The sequence below is a fragment of the Tupaia chinensis genome, unplaced genomic scaffold (genome assembly GCF_000334495.1).
Source record: "Tupaia chinensis unplaced genomic scaffold, TupChi_1.0 Scaffold144247_1, whole genome shotgun sequence".
Taxonomy (NCBI): domain Eukaryota; kingdom Metazoa; phylum Chordata; class Mammalia; order Scandentia; family Tupaiidae; genus Tupaia; species Tupaia belangeri.
The window spans coordinates 1,730,656-1,743,965 of record NW_006204105.1 but is presented as its reverse complement, the minus strand read 5'-3'; the positions used below and the strand labels follow the sequence as shown (position 1 = coordinate 1,743,965).

At 38.6% G+C, this 13,310-nt stretch overlaps 1 pseudogene; it reads right to left on the bottom strand.

The window, feature by feature from the left end:
• The window catches only part of LOC102480553 (ninein-like protein), a 16,396-nt pseudogene extending 3,739 nt beyond the window's left edge, over positions 1–12,657 (bottom strand).
• Between the last annotated feature and the right edge of the window lie 653 nt (positions 12,658–13,310).

Here is a 13,310-nt window from a genome sequence, read left to right as displayed (position 1 = left end):
TATAATGTGTCTTGGAGAAGATCTTCTTGGGTTGATTCTATTTGGGTCCTTTGTATTTCTTGGGACTGGATCTTTGAGTGCCTCTCTAGGTTTGAAAGGTTTTCTTGCAGGATTTCATGGAATAGATCATCAATGCCGTTATGAGTCTCTTCACCTTCTGGGATGCCAATTATCTGGATGTTTGGATGTTTGGTGGTATCTATTCTCATTTTTGGGGGAAATTTTCTCAGTCTTCATGGTGGATTTTTCTAGGCTAGCAATTTTATCTTCTATGTCTGAGATTCTATTTTCTGTATGATCTAATCTGCTTTTAATACTTTCAAGGGAGATTATGACTTCCTTTATTATAGCCTTCATCTCTAACAGGTCTATTTGATTCTTTTTTTTTTTTTTAAAGTGTGTAATTCCTCTTTTAGATCTTGCAAGAATTTCCTCACCTCCCGGAACTCGTCAGCTCCTTTCTCCTTTCTCTTCTGCAGTTCATTGTCTCTCTTCTCTTTCATCTCTGTTAGCTTTGCCATTATGAATACTCTAAATTCTTTATCAGACATTTCTATGATTTCCATTAAACTGTCTGTAGATAAAGAGGGAGTTATTCTTTTCCCTGGGAGGAGAGGTAATTTTTTGCTTTCCCATATTTCTTGTGGCCTTGTGGTGATTTCTAGTCATCTGGTGGATAGATGATCCTAAACTTGAAGTTCAATCTGAGTGTTCAGGAATGTGCAGAAAGAGGTGATCTGGAATCTCTTTGCCATTCTGTTTTGATACCTTTGTGCAACAGATTCAGTAGATGTTAAGGAATTTGTTAACCCTAATAGTATTTGGAAGTTTGGCTGTAATTCCCTTAGATCCATCTAGAAACACAGTGAATAGAGATTGAAGAGCAGAGAGATAAGATAAAAGAAAAAGAAAATGAAACAGAGAAAAACAGCAACAACAACAACAACAAAGAAACAGAGAAAAAAAGAAGGAAAAAAATGAAAAAAATTATTATTTTTTTTAAAAAGCAAAAAATAGAAAACCACACAGCAGTTCTCAGGAGCCATGAAGGTGTCTTCTTTTGAAGGCCTGTCCCTTGCCTCTCCTGGGTGGGAGGGGGAGAGGGGATTACTAACAAGATAAAGGTAAAGGAGGAGCTGAAAGCTGAGAAAATACTTTACCTTAAAAAATTTTTAAATGAAAAATCACCAAAAAATGAGAAGACAGAGACAGAGAGACAGAGACAGATAGAAGGCTTGAGGGGCTTCCTACCACTCGAATGTGTGGGCTGGATGCTGAATTATCAGTAGAAAATCTTCATTTCTCTTTTTTCTTTGAAATAACTCGTTCTCAGGAGCCATGAAAGTGTTTTCTTCCCGGCCTGTCTTTTACTATCATTTAAGCCAAAGATTTCCTTCTATCTCCTTATTCTTTACAACTTATATAAAGAGCAGACCAGAGGGTTGGCCCATAGTTCAGTAGTTAAGTGCTGGGCACTGAGTACTGGATCTCACGTGGCTAATGTAGTTCTAATCCCAGCCTGGTGGCATGAAGAACATGCCTGGTGAGTGTGCACTGTATGCCCAAAATCCAGACAGGAGGGAGAAATGGAGGAAAAAGGACTGGCACCACCATGTCACCTTGGGGGTGGGATACTTTCTCTCTCTCACAATTAAAAAGGAAAAGAAAAGAATAGAAGTTAGATCACTTACCTAGAGTTTCCTACAGTCTAAGTGTTGCTGACTGCTTCCCCAAAGGTTAGTGTGTTTCAACCTCTATATTTATGGTTGTATCTAAAAGTTCAATGTGGGGCCAGCAGGTTGTATAGTGGTTAAGGCACTGGGCTCTGACACGGCCAACCTCAGTTGGAGTCCTGAACCTGGTGACTTGTTTTCTCACTTTCTCCTCCCTCTGGTGAACACACATTCCTGTAGAAAATTTAAAATAATAATAATGATAAATAAAATAATTCTTAAAAAAATAATAAAAGCCCAAGGCATGTTCTTTTCTTGGGTGGAGGCATGAGGAACTCAGGGGTGATGTACCCTTCCTTATGTATGTTTCAGTGTCTCTGATTTGTGATGTCAGGAGTCATTGATGTGCAGTGCATTATCCCTTAATGTGTTGGGATTGCAGTGATATTCAATTCTTTCACTCTTTCTTCATGAATTTGTTGAAATATTTCAATTAGATCCCCATGTGGTTTTTGTTTTTTCAGTAGTAAAATTTGCATAGTAAAGGCAGACAGAAGTTTTTTTTTTTTAAGTTTTATGATTTTTCAGAAAAAAATAGTTGACTTTATAGCATCTTTTAAAGATACTGAATTGGTTTTTGAGGGGAAGGTATAGAGCAATTTTATTCTATTTTGGTAGAAACACTTAATATGAGTTATATTCTCTCTCTCTCTCTCTCTCTCTCTTTTTTTTTTTTGAGAGATTTTTGCTATAGGGCACGTGTGCTCACCAGAAAGACAAAGAGAGACAGAGATAGAAAGCGAGAAATCATCCCCCAGGGGGGATGGCCATGTCACAATCCCTTCTCCTCCATTCTCCTTTCGGGATCTTGGGCACACACGCACATGCACCCGGTGTGAGTTTAAGCCACTGGGTCCAGGACTCGAACTGTGGTCGACTACATGGGAGTCCAGCAACGTAGCCATTATGCTATCTGCTGGTCCCAAGTGCCACACTTTTTCAATCCATTCATCTGTTCGGGGACTTTTGGGTTGACTCTATGTCTTAGCAATTGTGAATAATGCCACAATAAACATGAATAGGCAAGTGTTTTTCCAACTGTGTGTATTCCTATCCTTTCGGTAGATTCTTAGGAGTGGAATTGCTGAATTGTATAGTAGTTCTATTTGTAAGTTTTTGGAGAATCTCCGTATTGTTCTACACAATGGCTATACTAATCTACATTCACACCAATGGTGTAGGAGAGTTCACTTTCACTACAGCCTTGCCAGTGCTTATCATTATTATTTTTTTAATCTTAGCGGTTCTGACGGGGGTTAGGTGGTATCTCATTGTATTTTTGATTTGTATCTCTTTTGTGATAATGGATGTTGAGCATCTTTTTATATTTGTTTTGGCTGTTCATGTCTTCCTTGGAGAATTGTCTGTTCAGCTCATTTGCCCATCTTTTGATTGGATTGATTATTTTTTGTGTGTGTGAGTAAGCTTCCTGAATTCCCTTTATATTCTGGTTATCAGTCCCTTTTCTGAGGCATCTTTTGCAAATGTATTCTCCCATTTCAAGGGTATGTCTTCACTCTAATTATTGTTTCTTTTGCTGCACCTTTTAACCTGATATACTCTAACTTGTCTATTTTTGGCATTATTGCCTTTGGGAGTCTTATTTAAGAAATATGCCTACTCTGATGTCTCCAAGAGTTTCCCCTGTGTTATCCACCAGTAGTTTTATAGTTTGAGGTTTTATGTTTAGCTCTTTGATCCATTTCGAGTTGATTTTTGTTACTGGTGAGAGATAGGGGTTCAGTTTCATTTTTCTGCAAGTGAATATCCATTTTTTCTAGCATTATTTGCTAGAGAGATTTTCTTTTCCCCACTGGATTGTCTGGTGCCCTTTGTCAAAAATCAGTTGGCTGTGTTTTGGGGTTTATTTCTGGGGTGTCTATTCTGTTCTATTGGTCTACATGCTAGTTTTTGTGCCAATACTATGCTGTTTTGATGATCACAGTTTTATAATGTTTTGGGGTTAGGGAGTGAGAGACTTCCTACTTCATTATTTTAGCACAGAATTGCTTTGGCAATGCAGGGCCTTTTATGATGCTAGACAAATTTTATGATTGCTTTTTTCTAGTTTTGTGAAGAATAACTCTGATAATTTGAACAGGATTGCATTAAATTTGTAAATTAATTTGGGTGGAATAGACTTTTTGATTATATTTATTTTTCCAACCCAGGAACATAGGATTTCTTTCCACTTTTTGTATAATTTTCAATTTCTCTTTTTAGTTTCTCATAGTTTTCCTTGTAGAGACTTCTTTGTTTAGGTTTATTCCTAGGTATTTTATTATTGTAAGTATCATTTTTTTGGTGGCTATTGTAAGTGGAATTGCTTTCTTTTCTTTTTTAAAAAAATCATCTTATTTGAATTTATTTCTTCCTTCCTTCCTTCCTTCCTTCCTTCCTTCCTTCCTTCCTTCCTTCCATCCTTTATAATTTGACCAGAGAGGGAGAGAGAGAGAGGGAGAAAGAGAAAGAGAGAGAGGAAGCAAGCTGCCAGATCTAGGGCTTGAACCATGATCAGGCATGTGAGAGTCTAGTGTCCTTAACCTCCACGCCACCTGCTGGCCCCTGGGATTGCTTTCTTTAATTCTGCCTCAGTCCGTTTATTGTTGGGGTACAGAAATGCTATAGATTTGTGTATGTTGAAATATATTTATAAGTACATATATATATTTCATAACATATATATGAATACATATATAAATACATATATAATATATACATAAACTCATCTATATTTCATAGCATATATAATATATAAATTTATATTTATATATATTTCATAACATATATAATATATATATATACACATACACATATACACATATATTATTTATATTAATGACTTACTCTTTTAAAGTGTACAGTTTAGTGGTTTTTAATATATCCAAAAGGTTGTGTGGCTTTTACTGCTATCTACTTCTAGAGCATTTCATCATTCCTGAAAGAAATCTTAATCCATTAGCAATCACTCTACTGTTTCCCTTCCACCAACCCCTGGAAACTATTAGTCCACTTACTGTCCCTATGAATTTTTTAAATTCTAAACTTTTCATTTAAGTGGAATTAGTGGGTTTTTATGTCTGATTTCTTTTATTTCTCATAAGATTTTCAAGATTCATCCATGTTTTAGCATGTACCAATACTTCATTATGGCTGAATAATACTCCATTGTATAGATATAGGAAATTTTACTTATCTATTCATCAACTGATACACATTTGGGTTGTTTCTACCTTTCATTATTACTAATAATTCTCTTGTGAACATTTGTGTATGTGTGTGAACATATGTTTTTAACTTTCTGGCATGTATATTTAGTGGCATTAAATCTATGTCATATAATTCTATGTTTAACTTTTGGAAGAGCAGCCAAACTTTTCCAAAGAAGTTGCTTGAAAATTTTATGCCAGCTAGCAATATATAAGAATTCCAATTTCTCCATATCCTCAACAACACCTGTTACTGTCTCACTATTTTATTTTAGCCATCCTGGTGAGTGTGAAGTGGTAACACGTTGTGATTTTGATTTGCATTTCCCTAATTACTAGTGATTTTTAGCATATTTTATGTGCTTATTGATGACTTAGATATCTTCTCTGATGAATATCTTTTTTAATACTGTATATATTCCAAGAGAGATTGCTTTTTGTTACTGGTTTTCTCTAGAGGTTCCTTATTTCACTTCTCCTGTGCCCTTTAGAAGTCAGAGAAAAGTTTGGAAGTATTATGCATAGTGCCTCTGTGTCATGTTTATGTGGAGAGAACTGGACAGAAGCTTTAGCAGACTCGAGGAGAGAAAGAGTGTAATTTTTTGTTTATGTAGTTTGAGAAAACGCAAGTGAGAATGAAAGACAATCTGTTAGTGCTTATCTCTTTCTTTGAGTCTTATTTTTGAACAATTCTTTTTTGTATGTCTATATGAGGGTGAGAGGGAAGTGGAGATCCTAGAAATCATGTTTCTTTGCCTTGGATGGAGGAGAGAGCTAAGGGAAATTATCCATGAAATGGTTCAGTACGTTCATGGCCAGGACTAGCTCTAAGGACCTCTTCTGCTTACTTTCCTTCTTCCCCACGTTGTATTCCTGCTCTGGTACTGGAAGACTTGTGAGTGGATTTTAAGTATCCTTTCAGCAAGGAACATAACACCTTAGTGACTCCATCACACCCCCCAAGGCAATATATGTTATGAAAGAGGCTCAGATATTACCTATGTGCTTAGCACTGTGCAGGGATAAAGGAATAACAGATGAATTTCTTTTTCTCCCATTATCTTTACATTTTTGAGTAGATATGTATGCCATATTCAGTGCTCCCCTGAAGGAGACCAACTTGGGGAAAAATAACCTACAACCCTAGTGATTACTTGATACATTCCAAGTGGATAGTCCCTATATGAAGTAGAACCCCCGGAGAGAAGAAGCAAGCAGAATGTTGATTTATGTCCCATTGAGATCCAGAGCCATGAGGAGTGGCCACTGGTGCAACAGTGATGCCTTGGCCAAAGAAGCTTGAGCAGAGGACCCCACGTTCAAGGAGAGTAGAATATCATTACTGTGACATGCAGGTAGAAACTGGTTTTGAGCTATTGAATATTTTCTTATATTTCTCATCTCATTGTATAAGAGGCTATTTTATTCTCCTTAGTATTATTTATGGAAACAAGTGAGTTTGATCCATCATCAACTATTAGGAGGGCATTCCCACTTTAAGCATCATCTTCTGAAGCTCCCTGCACCTTTACAATTGCCATTCTTTTTTAGTCAGTGTCAATTAGTTCTCCATTGCTGGTTTCAGTTTTCTACTTGATAAGCAAAGGTTTTGAATCCATCTTGATTAAAGCAGTGGGGCCCCAACTCCATTCTGCCAGCTTCCTTTGAAGTTCATGTATACTCTCTATTCAGATCAGCTGCCGAGGGCACAGGGAAAGATGAGCTATGGGCTGTGACAACATGAGGGCGCCAGGCCAGATGCTGCAAGGCATTCAACTTCCTTCTGAGAACAGAATCACTAGAGGGTTTCATCTCTCTGGAATGGTTTAGGTGCAGTTTAGAGGAAAAAAAGAAAACAGAAAAAGAGAAGATAATTTCTCAGGTCTTTTCTAGTCACTCATATTAAACTTCATGGTCCAAATTAAACGAGGATTTATTGTTAAAGCTGGTGGCAAGCTTTCCAATGCTTATCCAGAAATCTGGGTTCTTACAAGATGTCCCATTGGGTAAGTTGGAGTGTTGCTTTATTATGCAGAAGTTATCAATAAAAGGGAAGTGTGGGAATACCATTCAACATATACTATGCTATTTTTGTTATATTTGTGCATCAACTATGCTATCTTTTGTACTAGTACAAGACTACCATTTTCTCTTTCTCAAGTCTTGTTGATTTTTCTTTATTTTCCCTCTCTCTTTCTCTCCTAAGTATGTGTGTGTGTGTCTCTCTCTGATAAACAAGTATCTTTTCTCTTTTGCTTCACCCTCTTATTATTTTTCCTCTCTACACACAGACTGAAGTGGCAGTCTTGCCTCTGTTACTTTTTGGAGAACAATTCTTTATCTGTAAAATAAAACAATAATTAAATTTTCTTCTAATGTTAAAATTCTATAATTTTTTGAAATATCTGATTTTTTTTTCCAAATAATCCAACTTTATTATCCAATCTCCCAAATCTGTGGAAATTGCCTGTGTCATGACTGACAAGCCAAATGACAGCCCAATTCTTTTTTCTTTCTCTTCGGGGACCCCTTTACCCTGCATTAATATTAGAAAATCAAACACAATCTTTGACACTCCTCCAGTCCCCTTCCCACCATAATCCCAGAAATTTAAGAGTAACAGCCTAAGCTTCTGGATCTGGGAAAGAGGGAAAAAGAAGAAAAACATGAAAAACATGATTTTTGAAAAGGAGAATTTTTTATGGTATTGAACTTTGAAAGATTATTGTATGTAGCTCAGATTACATGTCCTACTTTCTTATGCTGTATATTTTCATGTTCTTTCCTAGATAAAATATCTAAGAGAGCATCTCTTTCCAAAAAAAAGAATAATTTTTATTTTCCATATGGTACATGCTAGCAATCCTGGCATTTGACCACATTTATATAAACATGCAGAGATACCTATAAATTATTGGGTTTATCCCAGTCTGAGTTTCCAGCTATGTACTGTAATCATTACAGCTGTTCCTACTTTAGCCTCAGAAGATATTTTGGACCATTTATATGGCTGATTAGTTGTTTAAACTGTAGACTACATTTATTACATTGTTTTGGGGGGGGGTGGGGAAACATAACAGATATTCACTGGAGGCACCAAGAATCTATATACAAGCCAAGGGTTCTGCAAACTGTTGAGGCTCCCAAACTTGAGCACTCATACTCCAAATGCCAATAGACCATCAGTCACCCAGGGCCACCCTGCAATTTGATATGACTGTAGAAGAACCTGGGCTCTCCCCACAGTATTTAGATGGAATAGAGTAAGAAGCCAGGGGAGTTAACAACTTCTCTTTTAAATGTCTGGGCCCTATCCAAATGATCTGTGACTTATCGGGGAATGGAGGGACTAATAGGCCTTAACAACAGCCTTGTAGGAATCATGATAGTAAACAATGAACTGGGCTTTCTCAATCTCTCCACACCATTTTCCCCCCTACCCACCCCCCATACTTCCTCACCCCTGTCTCCTATGTAAGTCTCATTGCTTAGCCCAAGTAGAGCCCAGATCCCTTAAAAGTCCCACAGGACCGGAGTTCTGGGCTCCAGCCTGGTGCCAACCTGAGGGAGCACCCTAAAGCACTTATTATGTAACTCCATGCCATTAATAGAAGAAAGCTCCTCCAAGTGTAATCTTTTATAATCAACCAGGTAGATTATTTTTGTCTTAAGCAGCTCTATTTTTTTCCTAAAGTATATTTTATTTTATTTTTTCTTGAACCTCACCAATCAAGGTAGCCTGCATGTGGAAGTGAAATGATCTTCCTAAATTTAGTTGGTAATCAGCGGTAGAGACTGGATTAAAAGTCGAGCTTCTTGATTTCTAGACCTGTGCTCCTTCACAAGAGTTCTTTACAATAAAGATAATAATAAACAGAAAACACTTATGCTATCCCTTTTATTTTCACTCTCCTCTTTAAAACTTTGACATGCTTTATTTATGTCAGTTCTCCTGAGATCAGTTTTCATGAAACTCTAGTACTTTACTGGCTATCCTCCATGCTCAAATAATGTTGAGTAGAATCTCTAGTCTTGTTCTGATTTATTCAGCAGATGGAGAGTTATTATCAATATTTCTTCAGAGTTCAAGGAGGTATTTTTGGATGATAAAGTTAGTTTCCATTTATCATCATTTTATCCCCAGCACTGGTTTTGGAAGCTTTGATTTTTGTTGTATGAATGTGAACCATGAGGTAGCATTCAACACAGTTTGTTTTCCAAGCCAAGAATGGAGACTAGGATGAAAAATATATGGCAGCCTTTGGCAACTTGGTAGAAATTTTTTCTTAAGAGAAAACTGGTATTAGATCTTTATTCTTATTTCTTTAGAACTGAACGAAGTCATAGAAAATATTAAGTAATTCCTGTTCAAGACATTTGTTTTCACTGGGGTAGAAAATGATAACCAAAGAAGTAAGAAGATTGTGTGAGGTCACTTAGCAACATGGTGGCTGTGCTACAACTAGATATCACATCATTTATGCAGGTCTGAGACACTGACTGTGAAGTCACTTGGCTTCTTACAGATTAAGGCAGGCTACACCTGGAAAGTGCTGACGGGGCTTCCATGGGATTAATTCAATTCAGTTTAACAGATACTCAGTGATCCCCCAATCCCACTCCCACCCCAAGGACCCACCAAAGCATTTTTTGTGGAATCCCACGCAACCCTAACAGGCTGACTGAGCAAGTCAAACAAGCACCATTCTTTCCTTGGTTCTATTCCCTTTGAGGGGCACAAGGATCAGGCCCCTAGGATATTGCCAGGTCTGCACTGAAACATCGACTCTGAGGACTAAACTTGATTTGGATGGATGGAGCTTTTCCTTTACTTTCTGTGGTATATAAAACAAAGGCAGTGGAGAGGATTCCTGTCAAACCACAGAAAGATTAAAGGACAAGGGAAAAGGAACATACTTTGGAAGTAGAAGTTGGAGAGTTCTCGAGCCCAGAAGGGACTTTCCCATTATTAATAGTGGCTCTGCCACAGCTTGTCTTGGAACTGGGAAAGAGGGCAGGCGAGAGAGATCCATGGGCCCGTTTGTGTTGATCAGACTGCAGGCGTGTACTCTGGAGATTGAACCTCCTGACACAGGGAGGCAGGAGTCCTCACTGCCATCTGACAAGAATCCCCACAGGCTGCCTCCTTCCTCTCTCAGAGGCACTGATGGTTGTGGGGGAGGAGTTGAAATTGCTAAGAATAGTCATGGTCTTTGGGAATTGCTCTTTTCAAGGAATCAATGGAATTAGAAATGAGATATTAGCTCTAATCAGTTACATATGTTTGGGTTCTTAGCCTCTAGGAAAAGAATTTCTGACTGTGGTATCTCACCCAGCAGGAAAATGCAGCCCAGCAATGTGGAGCATCTACACCTGTGGACCTGGCTGTGCCCCTCTTCTGTCATCTAGAGGGTCCAGGACAAAAGCACCCCTGGTCTGTGCTGTCAGTCTGTCACCTGGTCTGAGATAACGTGACCAGAATTCTGACTAAGCATCCCCTCTGTGGCTTTTCAACAAGTGTGAAGGAATTTCAGTGTACATATAGAGCCAGACGGAGCCGAGAATTGGAGGCTAGAGGAGAATCCCAACCCCTGCCTTTCGTCTTACTTGCTTATGTTTCTGATACGTGGGGGTATTTAGAGACTTAGGCACATGGTAAAAGGATGGTTTTGTATTTTGCTTTCTTTTATCTTTTATTTTAGAAAAGTTTAAACCTATGAATATGTTGTAAGGGTAGTCATATGAGCCCATGTGTGCCCTTCATGTAGATCCACTCCTGGTCATAGGTGTTAACTGAGCACACAGATTGCTCAGTGTAGCTCTCTGACCACCTCACTCAAAACCACTCCTCAGACCTCTTCACTCAGGACCTCAGGGAGCCAGGATTGCCATACATTTAGCAGTTCCCCAGGTAGTGTTTATGTGCTGACAGCTACAAACTGCCCATTGGAAGCCTTGCACTTGGTAGGGGTCTGTTAATTTGTTCCTTAGTTCTCTGTGTTACTAACTCCACAAGTTTTGAACAATAAGTCATCAAAATACTGATGACTCTAGTACTAGTTGATGTCTTCTCTTTAGGGCTTGCATTATACTTCAAGAAAAGTATATAAGGTGGGGCCAGCAGGTGGCACAGTGGTTAAAGCGCTGGATTCTCACATGGTTTACCACAGTTCGAGTGCTAGACCTGGCAGTTTGAAACTCTCGCTGGATACATGTGTGTGCACCACCAAAATCACCAGCAGAGAATGAAGGAGAAGGGATTGTGGCATGGCTATACCCCCTGGAGGGTGATTTCTCACTTTCTGTCTCTCTGGTGAGCGCATGTGGCCTACAGCAAAAATCTCTCAAAAGGAAAAAACAGAAAGAAAATTAAATGATGAAAACAACTCCCTTTCTTTTCCTAAGAATATCATAACACTCTTCTTCTTAGCCTCTATGCATGATTCTTATTTACACTCAATAACTCTGCAGTGGTTGTAAAATCTCATGTTAATGTTCTTGTCAATTTTGGGATACTTAAGTTTAATTTATGATTCACATTGAATGTTGTTATTATATGGGTCTTTGCCTAACTAGAATGTCCTCTGTGAGTTATTTGTGTTTAGGTAATGAGTGTGAATATACACACACACACACACACATGAAAACACTAGTAGAACTTTTGAATGCCAACATATAAGTATTCCAAGGGGAACAAAGAACAAAGGTAAATTTCTGGAGAGATTCTAACTCCATGTTCCAATTTATAGATGTTTATATCTTATGCTCTATGTTATGTCATTTAAAATAAAAGGAATTAAGGAAATAAGGGAGGGTAAGATAGAAAAGGACAGGGATCACTTGTCAGGAAATGTACAGTAGAATAGGTGTCGGCATCTTAAAATTGTAGCAGAGCAGCAAAGTTACAGCCAGCTAAAGAGATTGTCATCATTCTCATACCTTCTTTCGGAAAACTCTCATAACATACATGTATTCCTCACACCATACACCAGGCTTTGCACAGAGAAGGTGCTCAGCATTTGCAGAATGCTCATATAAATGTCATTCCTTGGCTGCTTCTGTGGGTGCCACTGACAGTTTCAGTGCTTAGAGAGGGCCAGGTGACCTGTGGTCCTACCCTAGAGGCCTGTATTTTGGTTTCTCCTCTGGTTTCTACTGTCCACAACTATCATGTCGCACAACTTCAGGAACCACATCACTCACATAAATTATAGTGTGTAGTGTGACCTGGAGACCTTGGAGTTGAGCACCTAGCAGTTCTGGCTGTGCCCAGGGCTGCTCCTGGAAGGACTGCTGTGGACACTATAGGCAGAGTCTCCCAATGTTATCAGAGTGACCTTGTGTGGATCACATTTTCCTTCCCATTACTCGCTCATAAGGCTTCTCTTCTCCAGTCTTATGCTGTCTTCCCAGAGAAGCTTAAGGACCATTTCCCTTCAGGGAATTGATCCTACTCCTCGTCCTCAATACCTTTTATCTTTGACATTCCTAACCTTCTGAAAGTGAAAGAAAATTACACTGAGCATTTCAGGGACCTACAGAGTTGAAGACATTCTCTGTATTGAGGTTCTAATGGAATGCTTTAGTATTATAGAAATGCAGGATAAATATGATATTTTTGGGCACACACTTTTTCAATTATGGGCAGCTCAAACCCAGTATTGCTCCTCATCCATCTCAATCTGAAGGCTGGTGGGGAGGCTGCTCCTAAACATCTTTGCACCCCTAATCTCAAACCCCACTCATGTGGCTTCTAAATTTTTAAAAATTAATCAAATCTAAACCTTGCAAAGTACACACTATGATTTATATGAGTTTTGGCAACAGGCATACCGAATAATAACCTTCTTAGTTGGAAATGACAGCATTAAGGAAACGTGGGCTAGAGAACGTTATCAGGGTACCCTGTTTTGATGGGGAACTGGCAGCTCCTGGAACCCTGCTGAAGGACTCTAATCTTTATATTTTATTAAGGGAGGGGGGCCTCTGTGTAATAGAGCAAGGAATGGAGTACTCTCCTGTTTTTAGATTTATTTTTAAGCCCTGGTTCCCATAAGGAAAACTCTAGAGAGTGTAGTCTCCAAGGAAATGGCATAAAGTCGTACAGAAATTTTGTTGCAGGGGCTGAAGATGAAGGGTGGGAAGTCAGAAGCATTTCTCACTCAGGAGCTCATCTTCTTGAAAGAGACTCAGCTGCCCAATGTCCAGGGCCCAAAGGTGCTGGTGAATTTAGTCTTGATTGAAACCATTGTTATCCAAGAAGGCCCAATATAATAAACCAATATGGAAGCAATCAGTACAAGATAGTAACATACAGTTAGACCTGGCGCAAGTTCATTGTAAGCATTTCCCTGCTGTGTATTAACCT